The sequence below is a fragment of the Phyllostomus discolor genome, chromosome 3 (genome assembly GCF_004126475.2).
Source record: "Phyllostomus discolor isolate MPI-MPIP mPhyDis1 chromosome 3, mPhyDis1.pri.v3, whole genome shotgun sequence".
Lineage (NCBI taxonomy): Eukaryota > Metazoa > Chordata > Mammalia > Chiroptera > Phyllostomidae > Phyllostomus > Phyllostomus discolor.
Window position 1 is genome coordinate 152,744,860 of NC_040905.2, and position 17,425 is coordinate 152,762,284.

Below are 17,425 nucleotides of genomic sequence, written 5' to 3' on the forward strand. Positions count from 1 at the left end.
GGTTGATTCTATCTTCCTTCTGGTCCACTGTATTGTTTTGAGACTCAGATTCCTTCCTTTCACTATTGGCTCTCCTCCACGTATCTTCCTGCATTTTTTTTATGGTAACCTGCATCCTTTCATCTAAATTGCGCCCAAAGTCAACCAATTCCGTGAGCTTTCTGATCACTAGTGTTTTGAACTGTGCATCTGATAGATTGGCTATTTCTTGGTCGCTCAAAAGGATGAGTCCTGAGGGACTGATCTGTTCTGCAGGAAACATGTCTTATGTCTTTCGCTGTCTCTCCTATTATTATTATTATTATTTTCCGGTCTGGTCGCTCTTGTTATGGTGGGGGGCGGAGCCTTAGGTGTTCACCGGGGCTGGGCACCCCAGTTGCTAGATTGTGATGTTTTATGTGGGGGCGGGGGCGGGGGCGGGACAGGAGGGAACTATGGCGACAGTTCCGTTCTCCTGGGCTCAGACACTTCCCTGGGCTCCTGAGCTGGGAGCTCTGCCCTGGTCCACAATCGCTGCCCCACTGATTCCCCCAGTCACTGCTTGCGTACTCAGGGATCACCTCTGCGTTCTTGCGCCCCGGATGGGTGTCGCGTCAGTTTTGCGCCAAATTTCCCCCGACCTCCATGTGTCGCCGACCTGCGCCAGCCCTACGCCCACCTGGCTCATCGTCCCCTACCAGTCTGGATGTACGGGTCTACTTCAACTTCTTGGCTGTCCGACTTCCATTCAGATAAATCCTCTGACAGTTCTGAGTGATATTATGTCAATAAATTATTGTTGTTCTATTCTTGGTTGTGCGAGGAGGTATGGTGTGTCCACCTATTCCTCCATCTTGCTGGAAGTCAGATGTTTACATTTTTAAATTTATTTTTATTTTTTATTGTATAATGTCTATTAAGTTAAGTGATTCTGTGATTTATTATACTAATCCCTTTTTGGCAGCCTTTTTTTTTCTGCTAGTTTTGAATGTTTCCATATTTAATTTGCTTCTTGTTAGAAACCAGATGTCAGCGTTTCACTTATTATGGGATTGATTTAGTTACTTTGTCTTACAGTATAAGGGTTATTCCTCTGCATAATACAAATGTGTAGGTAGACATTTAGCTGCTTGCTGAAAATTTCTTGCTGTTGAGGAGAAATGTTGGTGGGAGTGGAAGAAAATTCATGTTGACAGTCATGAGTATATGAAAGTTACAGCTTTTTCTCTCTTAGACTGCCTTCAAAGAAGAGATTACAGTTCTCAGCATCTCTGCTCTGCTAGCATCTATAATTCTGATGAGGGCAGATACTCTGAGAGGGAAAGCACTGTCTGAGTGGTCCAATAGTTGGACATATAGCTTTTCCCTGCAGTGACGACTATGAGAGTAATAATTTAGTGAGAGCTGATGTGATTGAGTACTTACCGTAGACCAGTCACTGTGGCAAACTTTACATATACCTCATTTAATTCTTTCAACCCCACAGGTTTGGTATTATTGTTGTCCTTTTTCTTACAATAATGAGTATGAATCTTAGAGATGCTAAGTGATGTACCCAAGGCCACAAATAGTTAATAAGTGGTGGAGCTGATGGTGGGACTTGACACCCATTTTCTTAGCATTATTTCACCCTTCAATTTAAAGATTCAAGGCAGTGTATTTTTAAAAATAAATTCCTGTGTTATAGATTATTTACATGTTTCTCCATTTTCAAAATACCCAGTTGGATTAGGGCAGAAAATTTAATGTTTTATGCATTTGTGCAAAGCTAGGCAAACTTTTCACGTAAAAGGCCAGTGGCAGCTACGCCATTCTGCAGTTGTAGCAGGAAAGCAGCCATGGACGATATTTAAGTGTTGATTTGAGTGTGATAGTGTTCCAGTAAAACTGTGTATATAAACACAGGCAGCAGGCTGGATCTGGGTCATGGGTTGTAGCTTGCTGACCTCTGTGGTGGTGGACCAATCTGTTTGGGGACTGGGGATGTGGCAGCTGGGGAAGCAGAGAGCCACGCATTATGCGGTGACTGCCACCCCGCTTTCTCCAGGCTGCAGCCCCGAGTATTCACCCATGCCTTTAGGAGATTTCAGTTTTAACAGTAAAAGTGATAATTGCAAATGTTTTGTACTTGTGGCTTTGTTTTATGTGCTTTTCATGTGTCATTTCATCTGTGGGCACGTTTCTGAGATGAAGAACTGAGGCACAAAGAAGAAAAATAGCCCAAGACCACAAAACTAGTAAGGGGTAAAACTGGGATTTGAACCCAGGCAGGCCAATTCTGGGCATGTGAGCTCAAATCCTTTTCCCTTGTCTTTCCTGCATTGAGGGCTTTCTCTGTTTGAGGTCGCCTTTGTGTGTAGCCTTAGTTTTCGGGAACCACCTCTTCCAAGCACTCATATAAGAGACAACATTCTGTATTCTCTTTTAAAGACATTCACTTTGGAGCAGAGCTACAAGTAAGGGAATGCTAAGTCTGTCAATTTTCTGTGATAGCCGGAAAGTTTGAGGATCGAACAGGATTATGCAAGAGGTTTCTTTTTGCTTTTCCATAGGCTGTGCTAGAGCCTGTTAGCTATAGAACCGCGTTAGTGATAACAAAAGAAATTGGTTGTTAGTTGTGTCAGCACTATGCTGGGCATTAAATATATTACCTCATTTACACTTTACAACAATGCAGTAAATTAAGTGATATTATTCCAGTTGTACAGTTGGAAAAACTGAGGTTTGTCTGTGGGATGGTGGATAAGTTAATTGAATCTTTGAGTCTTAGTTCCTTTATTTGGATATAACAGTAGTCTTACTTTATAGGGTTATTATGAAGATTAAGTGAGTTAATGAATGTAAGGATTCAGAGCAGTTTTTGGCATTCTTGTGTTACCAATTATTATTATTATCATTATCATCATCATCATTATCAGAACACAGAAGTAGTAGTAGTAGAGGTGAAACACTCACTTTTTATGATTGTTTGTGAATTAGAAATAAGCATCTAAGTATCTAACAGAGTGCCTACGGCTGTTTATTCATAGGAAGAGGCTGTAAACTCTGTTCATTTTAATTTTAAAATATCTTTACTAGTGATGGTTTCCAAAAAACACAGTTTAAAACAGTCTCTTGGTTCTATTTGTTGCTCTTTGTTTTGTGTGAAATTATTCTGCAGCAATGGTATGCCCTACATACTCCTCTGTTAATGACAGATTATATAGGGTGGGCACTCGGGGACAGAAGTGCTTGACATGTTAAGTGATTGCCAAGGTTCACTTTATAACCATAAAAATAGTAGCACTGGAATATGTACAGGGGAGTAAAATAATTTGCTCATTTATATTAAACAAATTTAATAATACACAAATGTAAAAATCTTGTTTTGTATGCCCTCTTTATTACAACCATACATCCCTATACACATTTTGTGTTTGTACATATCCATTACTATATGAAGTTATATCCAAAACCATTTGTATTCTATTTTAATGGCAGTTTAAAGTATTTGTTCAATGTTACTTTTTTTTTTTTTTTTTTAAAGATTTTATTTATTTATTTTTTAGGAAGGGAAGTAAGGGGGTAGAGGGAGAGAGAGAGAGACATCAATGTGCGGTTGCTGGGGGTTATGGCCTGCAACCCAGGAATGTACCCTGGCTGGGAATCGAACCTGGGACACTTTGGTTCCCAGCCCGCGCTCAATCCACTGAGCTACGCCAGCCAGGGCTCAATGTTACTTTTGACTATAAGATTTTCCTCCTAAGTGTTGACCTCAGAACTTAATCCTTGCCTTAAGTTGAAACTCAACTCCATATTTATAACAAAATGCAGGAAGGGCAATTTTCTTCTCCTTCATAAAGTTAATTATTTCATTTTTAAAAACACATTAATCTATATGTTAGTGGACACTAAAGCAAAACTGTCTGACTTAGTTACTGTTTTTTGTGAGAGTGACATCTCGTGGTTTCTTTTTAATTCTCAGGTTCCTCTGTGCTTGGCTAGAAGTTGTTGCAACTTCTGAAGAAACACTTTGTGAACTGCTTTGCTTGGTACTTAACACACTAGCTAACTGTCGAGGATCAAGTTAGTACAATTGATATGGCTCTAAATCAATTTTCACTATCAGAGGGAATAGTTTACCATTCCCTCTGAATGTGAGCTTTTCTGAGGGATTTATTTTAGCATGTGTGATGAACAGCTTCCTTACTGGGGAGGATTTCTGTTTAATTCAGAGAATTTAGGGTTTGGAGTAAGGGATGGTATTTATGCCAACCCGTCTGCTTTCCCCGTAAAGAGGCTGCATCCCTGAGCCAGGCCGCTCTGCTCCCCGTTAGGCTGAGGACCTGGGCTCTGTGCCCATAAGTTATGTTTATCATGCTGAGTAACCCACTGAGTAAGAAGGGAAAGGCATTAAAGAATCAGAGGTGAAGGCATTTTATGATAGGAGAAGTAAAGATAGTTAACATTTTCAAGCACCTATTTGCTATAAATATTCCCACATTTGGCCTCTTTTCTCTTTTGCAAAAGAAGATGCAGAATTTTTGGTGTGAAAAGGAGTATAGCAGGGGATCTTGGCTCCATCGGTCCACTGATTAATCCTGTGTCTGAGAATTTATTATCCTCTGGAATTGTATTTATTGAGCCTGGTCTGAGTTAGACTCATCACATGCATTATCTCACTAGCATCCTCACCAAAACCTGGGAGGTGGTTGAAATCCCTGTTCTGTATATCAGGAAGTGGAGGATGAAAAGGGCAAGACCCACCCAGGGTCCGAGGCAGACCTGATTCAGACCCAGAGAAGTTTAAACATTTAGGCGTAAATATATGTTTGCAACTGTACTATGTTGGAGATGTACTACATCACTGCTGTAATGTTTGAATGAATCATTGAATAAAACCTAACTCACCAACACATAATAGTTGCTCAGTAAAATGTGCTCAATGTATATGCTCAAAGTAATACTTCCTAGTGAAATGGCTGTTCTCTGCATACCTGATTTTCACTATCAGATATGTGATTCTTGGTAAATATGAAGCTTTGAGAAAAAAGGCAGAATTGGGGGGTAATACTAGAGCACTTCCTGGAGAAGAGCAACTTGAGAACTATATCAAAGCTATACTAGGAGAATGTGTCATTATTTTCAATCTCAAACGATGAATGTTTAAATAAAATAAAATTTTCTAAGACACAAATTTCTCCTCTGGCAGCTGATTTTATGGTTTGTACTTTTAAAAATTAAGAAAGTCTGTATTTGAATAATATTTGAAAACTTCTAGTTTTTTATTAAGTGTATCCCTTCAAAATTAGATTTTACAAATCTTCTGGGCAGATTCAGAAGATAAACTGTGTGTCAGGTTCTGTTTTTCTGTCTGCTGTATTTGAGAACTTATGTTCATAGACTGATCTTTTTAAACCCTGGCAAGGTCATAGTTTGTTTCCTGCAAGGGCCATGTGGGGACTTGGAGTGTGAGTAGTCTCTAGTGTGTGGACCCCAGGTAGCTTTCCTTCCCCTTGATTAACAGCTCTGCGGGTCAGTTCAGGTTTCACAGAGGACGTGTTTTGATGCTAATCCTTTAAGGGGAGGTATGAGTGGTGTTTGCACCCTGCAGACCCAGTAAGAAGATGCTGAAGCTGAGGTTTACATTTGTCTTCAGAGAAACTCAGGCATTGACACTCCATCACACAATATGAAATTAAAAATAAAAGGTAGCCATTATACATAAAATGCCACCAGTGGAGCCCTGCGGATCTAGTTGGGGAATATAAATGCTCCAGAAGGCCACAGGCTGCTGTGCAAGCTTGACAGACATTGTATGGCAGAGAAATGTAGATGGCAGATGTGAGCAGAAAATGAAACATTATTCCTGACAGGTCAGCTCAGGATATATATAAATGTAAATATATAAATATATAATTTTATTATATATGTATAATTGATTATGCTATTACATTTGTCCCATTACCCCCCTTCATTCCCCTCCACCCTGCACACCCTCTCCCACCCACATTCCCCACCTTTTAGTTCATGTCCATGTGTCATAAGTTCTTTAGCTTCTACATTTCCCATACTATTCCTGCCCTCCCCCTGTCTTTTTTCTACCTACCATCTATTCTACTTATTCTCTGTACCTTTTCCCCCCCTCTCCTCCTCCCACTCCCCTGTTGCTAACCCTCCATGTGATCTCCATTTCTGTGGTTCTGTTCCTGTTCTAGTTGTTTGCTTAGTTTTTGTTTTTGTTTTAGGTGTGGTTGTTAATAAGTGTGAGTTTGGTGTCATTTTACTGTACATGTTTTCTTTTTCTTAGGTAAGTCCCTTTAACATTTCATGTAATAAGGGCTTGATGATGAGGAACTCCTTTAACTTGACCTTATCTGAGAAGCACTTTATCTGCCCTTCCATTCTAAATGAAAGCTTTGTTGGATATAGCAATCTTGGATGTAGGTCCTTGCCTTTCATGACTTGGAATACTTCTTTCCAGTCCCTTCTTGCCTGTAAGGTCTCTTTTGAGAAATTAGCTGACAGTCTTATGGGAACTCCTTTGTAGGTTACTGTCTCTTTATCTCTTGCTGCTTCTAGGATTCTCTCCTTCATTTTTACCTAGGCTAAGGTAATTATGATGTGATTGGTGTGTTCCTCATTGGGTCCAACTTCTTTGGGACTCTCTTAGCTTCCTGGACTTCCTGGAAGTCTATTTCCTTTCCCAGATTGGGGAAGTTCTCCTCTATTATTTGTTCAAATAACTTTTCCACTTGTTGCTCTACCTCTTCTCCTTCTGGCACCCCTATGATTCGGATGTTGGAATGTTTAAAGATGTCCTGGAAGTTCCTAAGCCTCTCCTCATTTTTTTGAATTCTTGTTTCTTCATTCTTTTCTGATTGGATGTTTCTTTCTTCCTTCTGGTCCACTCCATTGATTTGAGTCCCAGTTTCCTTCCAATCACTATTGGTTCCCTGTGCATTTTCCTTTATTTCACTTAGTGTAGTCTTCATTTTTTCATCTAATTTGCAACCAAATCCAACCAATTCTGTGAGCATCCTGATTACCAGTGCTTTGAACTGTGCATCTGATAGGTTAGCTATCTCTTGGTCGCTTAGTTGTATTTGCTATGGAGCTTTGATCTGTTCTTCCGTTTGGCCATTTTTTTTTTGTCTTGTCGCACCTGTAATGTATGAGGGGCGGAGCCTTAGGTGTTTACCAGGGTGGGCACCCCAATCGTTGGGTTGTGACACTGTATGTGGGGGCAGGGTCCGAGTGGGAACAATGGGACTTGCTCTGCTCTCCTTTAGACTTCAGTCACTTCTGCTGCTTCTCCCAAGCAAACTGGGCCCTTCTGGCACTCATTCCCGTGTGGGTGGGCCTGTGTACATTCCAGGACCCTGCAGGTCTCTCCAAGGACCTCTCCTGTGAGGCTGGGAGTCTCTCCCTGCTCCTCAACCCCCACAGGTGTTTTCAATTCATGCCCTGAGGCTCTATTTCCTGGCACTGGGACTCTGGGTTGTGGGCAGTGCCTTGCTTCACAATTGCCGCCTTGCTGGGCCTGCCGGTTGCTACCCTGTGCCTGGGGTCTGCCAGCTGCCACCTACGTGCCCAGGGTCCACCTGCAATGGTCTTGCACACCTGGGATGCCTTATGCGCCTGGTCCCACTGCTCTTTGTGCCACAACCCCTCTCCACCCAGCTTCCCGACTCTGCCCCTCCTCCCAGTCTGGATGAACGTGTCAATTTTAACTCCTTGGTTGTCTGACTTCCATATAGTTCAATTTTCTGTCAGTTCTGGTTGTTATTTTGTTTCTAAATTGTTGTTGTTCCTATCTTGGTTTTGCAAGGAGGCACAGTGTGTCTACCGACACCTCCATCTTGGCCAGAAGTCTTCTAAATATATATTTTTAAAAAAGTTCTTTGCCCAATCTTTCTTTTAAAAGTCACTTCATGCCCTGGCTGGTGTAGCTCAGTGGACTGAGTGCGAGCTGTGAACCAGGCATCGCAGGTTCGATTCCCTGTCAGGGCACATGCCTAGGTTGCAGGCCATGGCCCCCAGCAACCGCACATTGATGTTTCTCTCTCTCTCTCTCTCTCTCTCTCTCTCTCTCTCTCTCTCCCTCTCTCCCTCTCTCCCCTCCTTCCTTCTCTAAAAATAAATAAATAAAATCTTAAAAAAAGTCACTCCATGGACACATAATAAAGATGTATTTTAAATTAGTCAATCTTGGTTTAGAAAAAAATCAGTACTTATTGAAGTTATAGTGGGGAATCACATCATTTAAGTTTATGCGTTTTTCATGGGATTCCCTTATCAATCAGTGTGCCATCTCCTTTTATGTAGGAAAAGATTTATGTCCAATATTTGAGGAATCTTCCTGGTGTGTCATTATGATGATGATGAAATATAACAACTTATGTCAGTCTAGTTTTCCAATGCTCATCTGAGGACATTAGAGAGAGAGGAAGAGAGGGAGAGAAACATTGGTGTGAGAGAGAAACATTGATCAGTTGTCTGTCATATGCCCCTGGACCAGGGACACTGGCTCATTTTGAATATCTTGATTCACCAGTCATGAAGGCCATGCAAAGGAGTGTTTACAGTCTTAAGACCTCAATATCCATGGCTCTTAATCCCTGCCCTAGTCCTGTGGGAGGCTGGGGCACTATCTTTATGTCTCATCTTTCTGGCAATGGTCCAGATGTGCCCCAGAGCTGGGTGGAGAATCTGTGACTTGTTGGAGTTCTCAGCTGCTCTAGGGTTCTTTGAGCTGGTGGAACCAAACCACAGCATCATTGGTCAATAGAATGGAATGTTGGGTGAAAACTCCAGTGAGGAGGGCCTGGGGCCATGGGGTGAGGGATGTTATCATTGCGAGGCGGGTGTCTACAGAGCCTGTGAAGCTCTGTCATCCTTCTTAAAGAACAACAGTTAAATGAGAATGTGATAACACCAGCACCTCACAGACCCCATGAAGTCACCCATGTGAGAGGGGGAGAAATGGAGGAAAGAGCAGAGGAGGAGGAGGAGGTAAGGGGAGAAAAGAAGAGGGTTCAGAGAAGTGAGTTGACTTTTTGGGTTTGTGGGATCTAGTTTCAATTTTTATTATGTTCCTTCCTACTTCCTCTTCCTTCTTGGAGTAATATTTACCATATATTTGTTTTCATACCATAGAGCGAATTAAAGTTCAGATGGAGAGACATGAAAAGTTTGTAAATCTATTTGGTCTTTTTGGAAGTTATACCGACTGTCTAAATTATTACTGTTAATAGCATATTTGTCATCTTTGTTCTTATTTTCTGTGTTACCTGCCTGGCACCATGCACAGTTATTGTGATATATTGACTATATTCCCTGTGCTGTATTTTAAGTCCCTGTGATGTCATCTTTATTCCTTGCCTGTCCTTCTTTGTGATAAAAGTAATACAAACATCTTTATCATTTCTGTCTTTTTAAAATTAATTAATTTTAATATATTTTATTGATTATGCTATTACAGTTGTCCCATTTACCCTTCTTCACTCGCCTCCACCCTGCATACCCCCTCCCACCCACATTCCCCACCTTTTAGTTCATGTCCATGTGTCATAAGTTCTTTAGCTTCTACATTTCTCATACTATTCTTGCCCTCCCCCTGTCTATTTTCTAACTTCCATCTATGCTACTTATTCTCTATACCTTTCCCCCTCTCTCTTTCTCCCACTCCCCTGTTGCTAACCCTCTATGTGATCTCCATTTCTGTGGTTCTGTTCCTGTTCTAATTGTTTGATTAATTTCTTTTGGTTTTGCTTTAGGTGTGGTTGTTAATAATTGCAAGTTTGTTGTCCTTTTACTATACATGTTTTTTTTTTAAATCTTCTTTTCTTAGATAATTCCCTTTAACATTTCATGTAATAAGGGCTTGGTGATGATGAACTCCTTTAACTTGACCTTATCTGAGAAGCACTTTATCTGTTCTTCCATTCTAAATGAAAGCTTGGATGGAGAGAGCAATCTTGGATGTAGGTCCTTGTCTTTCATGACTTGGAATACTTCTTTCTAGTCCCTTCTTACTTGCAAGGTCTCTTTTGAGAAATCAGCTGACAGCCTGATGGAAACTCCTTTGTAGGTTACTGTCCCCTTATCTCTTGCTGCTTCTAGGATTCTCTCCTTCATTTTTACCTAGGCTAAGGTAATTATGATGTGCCTTGGTGTGTTGCTTCTTGGGTCCAACTTCTTTGGGACTCTCTGAGCTTCCTGGACTTCCTGGAAGTCTATTTCCTTTCCCAGAATGGGGAAGTTCTTCTTTATTATTTGTTCAAATACGTTTTCAATATGTTGCTCTACCTCTTCCTCTTCTGGCACCCCTATAATTCGGATGTTGGAACATTTAAAGATGTTCTGGAGGTTCCTAAGCTTCTCCTTGGTTTTCTGAATTCTTATTTCTCCATTCTTTTCGTTTGGTTGTTTCTTTCTTCTTTCTGGTCCACTCTATTGTTTTGAGTCCCAGTTTCCTTCCAATCACTATTGGTTCCCTGTGCATTTTCCTTCATTTCTTTTATGGTAACCTGCATTTGTTCATCTAATTTGTGACCAAAATCAACCAATTCTGTGAGCTTCCTGATCACCAGTGTTTTGAACTGTGCATCTGATAGGTTAGCTATCTCTTGGTCGCTCAAAATGATGAGTTCTGGGGCACTGATTTGTTCTCCAGTTTGAGCCCTCTCTCTCTCTCTCTCTCTCTCTCTGTCTCTCTTTTTTGGTCTGATTGCTCCTGTTATGGTGAGGGGCGGAGCCTTAGGTGTTCACCAGGGCTGGACACCCCAATCGCTAGATTGTGACGTTGTATGTGAGGGCGGGGTTGAGAGGGAACAATGGCGTTAGCTCTGTTCTTTGTGGGACCTCAGTCCCTGCCCTGGTATCCTGGGTTGTGCGCTCTGCCCTGCTCCACTGTCACCACCTCACTGGGCCTGCCAGCTGCCGCTTGCGTACTCAGGGTCCACCCGCTGCGATCTTGCACGCCCCAGATGCCTTACACGCTCCCAGTTGCCGTATGCGCCCAATTCTCCCCGTTCTCCGAGCTGCAACCGGCGCCCTGCTGCTTGCCTCCGCTCCTCCTACTGGTCTGGATGAACGGGTCTATTTCAACTTCTTGGCTGTCCGACTTCCATTTAGATAAATTTTCTGTCAGTTCTGGATGTTATTCTGCCTCTAAATTGTTGTTGTTCCAATCTTGGTTGTGCGTGGAGTTACTGTGTGTCCACCTATGTCTCCATCTTGCCAGAAGTTGTCTGTACATTTTCCTTTATTTCGCTTAGTGTAGTTTTCATTTTTTATCTAATTTGCAACCAAATCCAACCAATTCTGTGAGCATCCTGATTACCAGTGTTTCGAACTGTGCATCTGATATGTTGGCTGTCTCTTTGTCACTTAGTTGTATTTTTTCTGGAGCTTTGATCTGTTCTTTCATTTGGGCCATTTTTTTTTTTTTTTGTCTTGACATGCCCATTAAGACACCTAAGCAGTGGAGCCTTAGGTGTTCACCAGGGAGGGTCAACCCAGTTGCTGGGTTGTGACACTGTATGTGGGGCAGGGGTCCAAGAGGGAACACTGGCCCTTGCTCTGCTCTCTGCCAGATTTCAGTCACTTCTGCTGCTACCCACAAGCAGATTGGGCCCTTCTGGTGCTCATTCCCATATGGGTGGTCTTGTGTACCTTCTAGGACCCTGTGGGTCTCTTCAGCAAACTCTCCTGTGAGGCTGGGAGTCTGTCCCGGCACCTCAACCCCCACAGGTGTTTTGAGTCAGAGATTTGAGGCTTTATTTCTCCTGCACTGGGACCCTGGGTTGCATGGTCTGTCTCGCTCTGTAGTTTTGCCTGGTTTATCTGAGCGCAAACGTGGGACCGTCTGGTCTGCTGGCCACCCTGCGTGCTGCGCCCGTCCACAATCTGCTGCCTCGCTGGGTCAGCCCACTGCTGCCTTGAGTGTCAGGGGTCTGCCAGCCCTTGCTTTGCAGAGAGTCCTCTCCACCCGACTGCCTGACTCCGCCCCTCCTCCCAGTCTGGATGAATGTGTCTACTTTAACTCCTTCATTGTTGGACTTCCATACAGTTCAATTTTCTGTCATTTCTGGTTGTTTTTTGTTTCTAAATTGTTGTTCTTATTTTGGTTGTGCGAGGAGCCACAGTGTGTCTACCTAAGTCTCCATCATGGCTGGAAGTCCTTACTGGTGTCTTCATTATTTAAGGGAAGTAACTCCTCAAGATTCTAATTTAGGATTTATATTTAAGATTCTTATGTGAACATTTATTAAGAACCTGCTGCCATTTAAAAGCACTTACATGTATTTTTATACTCAGAATATGACCACATTGATCAGTTTAACATGAAAATTGTTCAGAAAAGTTTTCATAGTTGATACAGGACCCTCATCCCCTTTCTTCATGTCTATGTCCATTTTCCTGACGAGGGTCCTCCATCCTTCTGAGGGCAGGCTCCCCACTCAGCAGGGAGCAAGCCCTGGATGGCTAGCTTTGCATCTGTAAAGTCCTCCAGGGAATCTTTTACTTAACAGGGCTAAGTCATTCGCTAAATTGCAAAATGAAACTGTTCAAGGTAAGGAGCATCCATCTCAAGATAAGGATACTCAGCCAGCCAGTCAGCTGTTATTTGCTAAGCGTCTATGAAGTGCAAAGTACTGTGTTGGGTTACAAAGTTGATTGAAAGGAGTATGATAGCCTTTGACTCTAGCCAGGAAGTCGAGATAAGCTGTTGAAACGTCAGGTACCATTTTGAGACAATGTATGATCAGGAGCCAGGTGTGGTCAGTTAAACATTTGTCGTGCTATGCCCAAGGGGAGTAGCTCCTCAAGGCTGTTTGGCCCCAGCATGGGAAGGGGGAAGACAAAGGCAGCTGCTGCCTTCAAGGGAAGAACTAAGCGTTGAGGCTTTCCTATGAGCAATCCTGGTGGTCAGCAGCATGAGCTTTCCCACCTTATTTTCCTTAAACTGAAAGACTCTGGATGCTTCTCTGTCTGTAAATGTTTCAACTGGACTCCACATTGTGTGTCTACCCACTCCCGGAAGGTTTAAGGGAAAATGTTTTATGGTAATCATTGGGGAAATGACAGCCAACACTGAGAAGTACTAGGAAGTTGATGGTGAGTATGGAGAAGCAGAGACCAGTTGTGGGAAATTCTAGTTAGGTTCCGTGATGAATATATGTGGGCATACTTTGTGCTGGGTGGGAGTCTGTAGACTAGCAGTCTGCTGCAGATTAAGTTTCAAACCTAGGGGTCCTGAGGGGAACCCACAAAGGACAAGGAGCTCCCTGAAGCAGCAGCAGGGAGGGAGAGAATTTGAGCTGGGTGTTGGGACCTAGAGTCACAGGAAAAGGAAGCTGCTTGTTCCTGGGTATTTGGTATAGGAAGAATGAACAGCAGTCTCTTTAACTTCTGGCATTGCATCCCTTCAGGTGGACCCCATCAGTTTCACTAAGGAGCTGGGGAGTTGTATTTGCAGGTACCCAGGGAAATAGTATGTTGTCACTATTATGTCAAAATATAATTTTCAAAAATTAGAAATATGGCTCATAAGAGATATAAAATGAACATGTCAAAATCTTATTAAATAATAGCCCATCAAGGCAGAATCCAGTGAAGATGGTAAGCTAATTCAAAGGGTATTTGAGGAACCAGGTGTTTGTAGGCTTGAAAAAGAAAAAGAAATAGTAAGATTGCTAGGCTATACAAAACACTGGATATTGTCTATAGGGCAATATAACTATATTGAGGTTCTTATACCATTCAGAAATCTACACATTAACAGAAACTCTCTGTGTCTGTGCTCTAATCAGATAGTAAATAGCAAAGTCAAACACTATTACATTCTAGAGAATGAAATAATCCTTGGAGGGCCTGTTCCAACCATGTTGCAATATGCCTGCTCCTCTCCAACCCCAGCCTCCAGCCCACTCCTGCCCAACTGCCTCAGTTCCAAGTTTTGGATAGTTTCATTAACATTTAAAAACTACTTTGCAGTTAAGGAAACCTGAGATTGAATTCTAATTCCTTTATTTAGCAGTTGTGTAATATTGGGTAGGTAAATTACCTGTGACTAGGATTTACTTCCTGTAAATTGGGAGAAACAGAAAAGATAACTTTTGTAAAGTCCTTGGCACATGATAAGATATCAGTAAATCTTAGTTCTGCTCTTTACCTTTCCTCTTTTTAAAGTGAAGAACAGTTGGGTGGGTGGGCTGGAATGGGAGTAAAAGGCAGAAAACTATACTTCAACAATGATTAAAAAAAAAAGTGAAGAACAGTTTCACCTTTGGCCTTCATAGACAAATTTCCCTCCTTCCCTCTTTCTGTTGCTCCCTCCCTTTCTCTAGTTTATTACAACAATGTCCTAGAACTCCTTCAGTTTCCTACATTACTAATGGAGGGATTCTATTTAATTTTCATCTAAGTGGAAAAAAATAGATGTTAATATTTTTTACTTAAAAATTTCCGAGCTTTATTGAGATAAGTAATATATACATTGATAAATTAGAAGTATACAACATCATGATTTGAGATATGTATTATTTCAGAATGACTAGCATGTTAGGGTTAACACATCCATCACCTCCCGTATTTACAGTTTTCCTTTTTTTGTGGTGAGAACTTTTAAGATCTACTCTCAGTGACTTTTAAATATACAGTGCAGTATTGTTGGCTGTGGTCACAACGTTGTAGTGTGCGTTCTATTTAGGGAACCCTCCCTGCATATGAAACAATGAAAAGAAGTGACTTAATTATATATGATTTCTTACTTGATACTTGTTTTTCTTTTTCTGAGGGTTGTGATGGGGGTATTTCTTGTTTAGGTGTAAGTATCAGCCTATTCCTTTAAATGGAGAGCTGACTTTCAAGTTGTTCTTTCTGAAGCCCATCCAGTATTTCAGTGCCTGCTGTGTGCCCTGCTCTGGGTTGAGGTCTGTGAGGAGGGGGACAGATGCATGGAAGGAAGCCTTCCAGAAGTTTGCTCTCCTCAACTCTCCTTGCTCAGTAAAGGTTAGCTCGGGGGGGGGGGGGTTAACGGTGATGCCAGAGGGCGTGGAAGCTGGTGTCTGGCACAGGAGACTAATTATTATAGCTGGACTGCGGTTTCTGCAGCAGATTCTGTCCTCCTCTCCACAACCCCTTGTGTGATAACCCGTGTGCTGGCACATGGGACATTGACTTGTGATTCAGCATGGCAAAAGCTGTGACATCAAGAGCCTCTTCAGACTTTTGATTTGGAGAAAGGAGTCTTTTTCTAGTTAGAAGTTTTTATAGAGGCCAGAGAAGCATCTTTTTACTTTTGACTCAGGATATTTTACATCAGGACTAGCTCATTTCTCTGCCAGTAGCTAGTTTATGAGCTTCTGATGCTGCTCCAGGAAAGTAAGGATAAGATGAAATTGCCCTTGACTCTACCTCCCTCCCTTGCAGAACACAGCATTAATGTAGATTAATAATCAGGGGTCCCCAATTCTAAACTCGGTTCTGCCACTACTTGTAATATTCTTTCTTTTTTTTAAGTATTTATACAATTTTTTCCTGTCCTGCATAAAAGCAGAATGAGGTGCAGTTTAAACATTGCTCAATATTAGTGGTCACACAGGGAAAAGTTCTGGAACCTTGTTTCCTCATGTTTATATGGTAACTCTCAATACGGCGATATGATCAGTGCTGTGACAGTCCATAGTCAATTTATATTCATTAAAAACATGCATTTATTGAACAACAACTCTGTGCCAACCCCTGGCGAGTTTTCTGTAAACATGGTAAATAAGAACCTGCCCTAATGGAGACAGAGTATAGCCAAATGAATAATAAAGTGATTAGAGATTATGGTAAGATTATGAGTGAAATACATCAGATGATGAAAAACTATAAGTAAACTGCTATTTTTAGTAATTTTAATTAGGGTTATCAGAGCCACTTTCCTTGAGAAGGTGACTTTCTGAGCTGAAAACAGGAGGGTGACAATGAGTCAGCCATGGGAAGAGCTGAGTGAAGGGCATTCTGTGAAAGAGGGAGTGACTCGGGGAGGTGTGGATGAGTTTGCCTTGTTCAAGGAACAGAAAGTCAAACCTGTGCCTGATGTGGAGTGAGGAAGGGGGCAGGTGGGTGGGGAGGTGGGCAGGGCCATGTAGGTTTTTCTAGATCCCAGGAAGGAGTTTGGGTATTCTCTGTGCAGGGGAAAGCTCTTCGAGAGGTATAGAGCAGTGGAATGGTATTGTTCTGGGTGGAAATTGGCCCTTTCACGAGATCACAAGGAAGGCATTCCAAGGACCCGTGCTTGGGAGAATGTGGTGTGGCATGGTTTATTCGTGTGGAAATAGAAGCTGCCCCCTGGGTTTCCGTTGCCCCATCTCCCTTTCTCTGACCATGGAAAAATCCAACTGTGTCTTCAGCAGGACCGACAGAAATGCCAGTGTGCGGAGTTTTTGCTTCACATTAGAGCTTAGTCCTTTGGAATCTGCAGGCAGCTGCTAAGCGATCTCAGTCCCCACCAGGCAGCTTAGCTTATTCCTAGCTGCTCTGGTGCAGAAGTCTATGTGGCTGTCAGCCATGCAACAGCTAAGGCCAGATGGCTGTGGAGAGAGAACGTGCAAGCACATGGGTGAGCACATTAGTGTGTGGGCAAGAGAGAGTGCCTTCGTCCTTTTGGAGTCTACACCATCTGCTGTGCACCTGGTAGCTGTTAGACCCACATAGTCATGTGCTGCCAGGTGAGCGAGCACTTGAATGAACAGGGTGAGCTCATTGCCAGGTGGGCAAGAGACAGAGTTCTTTGTTGCCCTGGGATTATAACCAGGACCTTGGGTTAGGGATGGACCAGGTGCTTTCTCAAAATGACCAATCAACTTCCCAATCTTTTGTGGGCCATGGATGGGCTTATCTCCAAACCAATCCCTTCTTTCCCCAGGCTAGACCAACAGGCCTTTTTGGTCTAGCACCCCGCCCCCCCGCCCCCTCCCCCCATTTTGACTTCTATTGTGCATCTGCCTTTTTTCCCCTGCTCCTACCTGGCAATCTGGTACTGGAGTAGGGGAGGGAGGAGTGTTAGTCCCCTTGGCAGACCACAGTGCTGTGTTCCCCTGGAGTTTGAAAAGCTGTATCTGCCTGGTGAAGCAAACAGGCATATGTTCCCCAGTTTATTAAGCTCAATGTCTAGCTCCCTTTGCTCTCCTTTCCTAGCTACATACCAATCATAACCGTATGAGCTTATTAAAAGAAGAGAAAGAAAAGAATATTTATGGCTGTTGTGTGAAGAATTAAATGAAGAATGCCAAGCATGGGAGTAGGGAGACCAGTGTAGTCCTGGGTTTGGGCTATGGCAAAGGTGGGAGGGATGTGAAAGAAGGATACTTTGACAATTCAGCCAGGTTATGGTGGGTCTCAGATACCTGCATAAGGAGCTTTGATTTGAATTTTGCAACTATGAGGGAGGTTTGCATATGTTTGAATT

At 42.5% G+C, this 17,425-nt stretch overlaps 1 protein-coding gene and 1 long non-coding RNA gene across 3 annotated transcripts in view; both read left to right on the top strand.

Annotated features, from left to right (window-relative positions):
* Positions 1-17,425, top strand: part of TTC39B (tetratricopeptide repeat domain 39B) — a 152,105-nt gene that overhangs the window by 18,449 nt on the left and 116,231 nt on the right. The window lies entirely within an intron of this gene.
* Positions 12,009-16,561, top strand: LOC118499661. The gene is made up of 2 exons (XR_004902170.1): positions 12,009-14,166; positions 14,242-16,561. It is a non-coding gene; the product is annotated as an uncharacterized LOC118499661 (long non-coding RNA).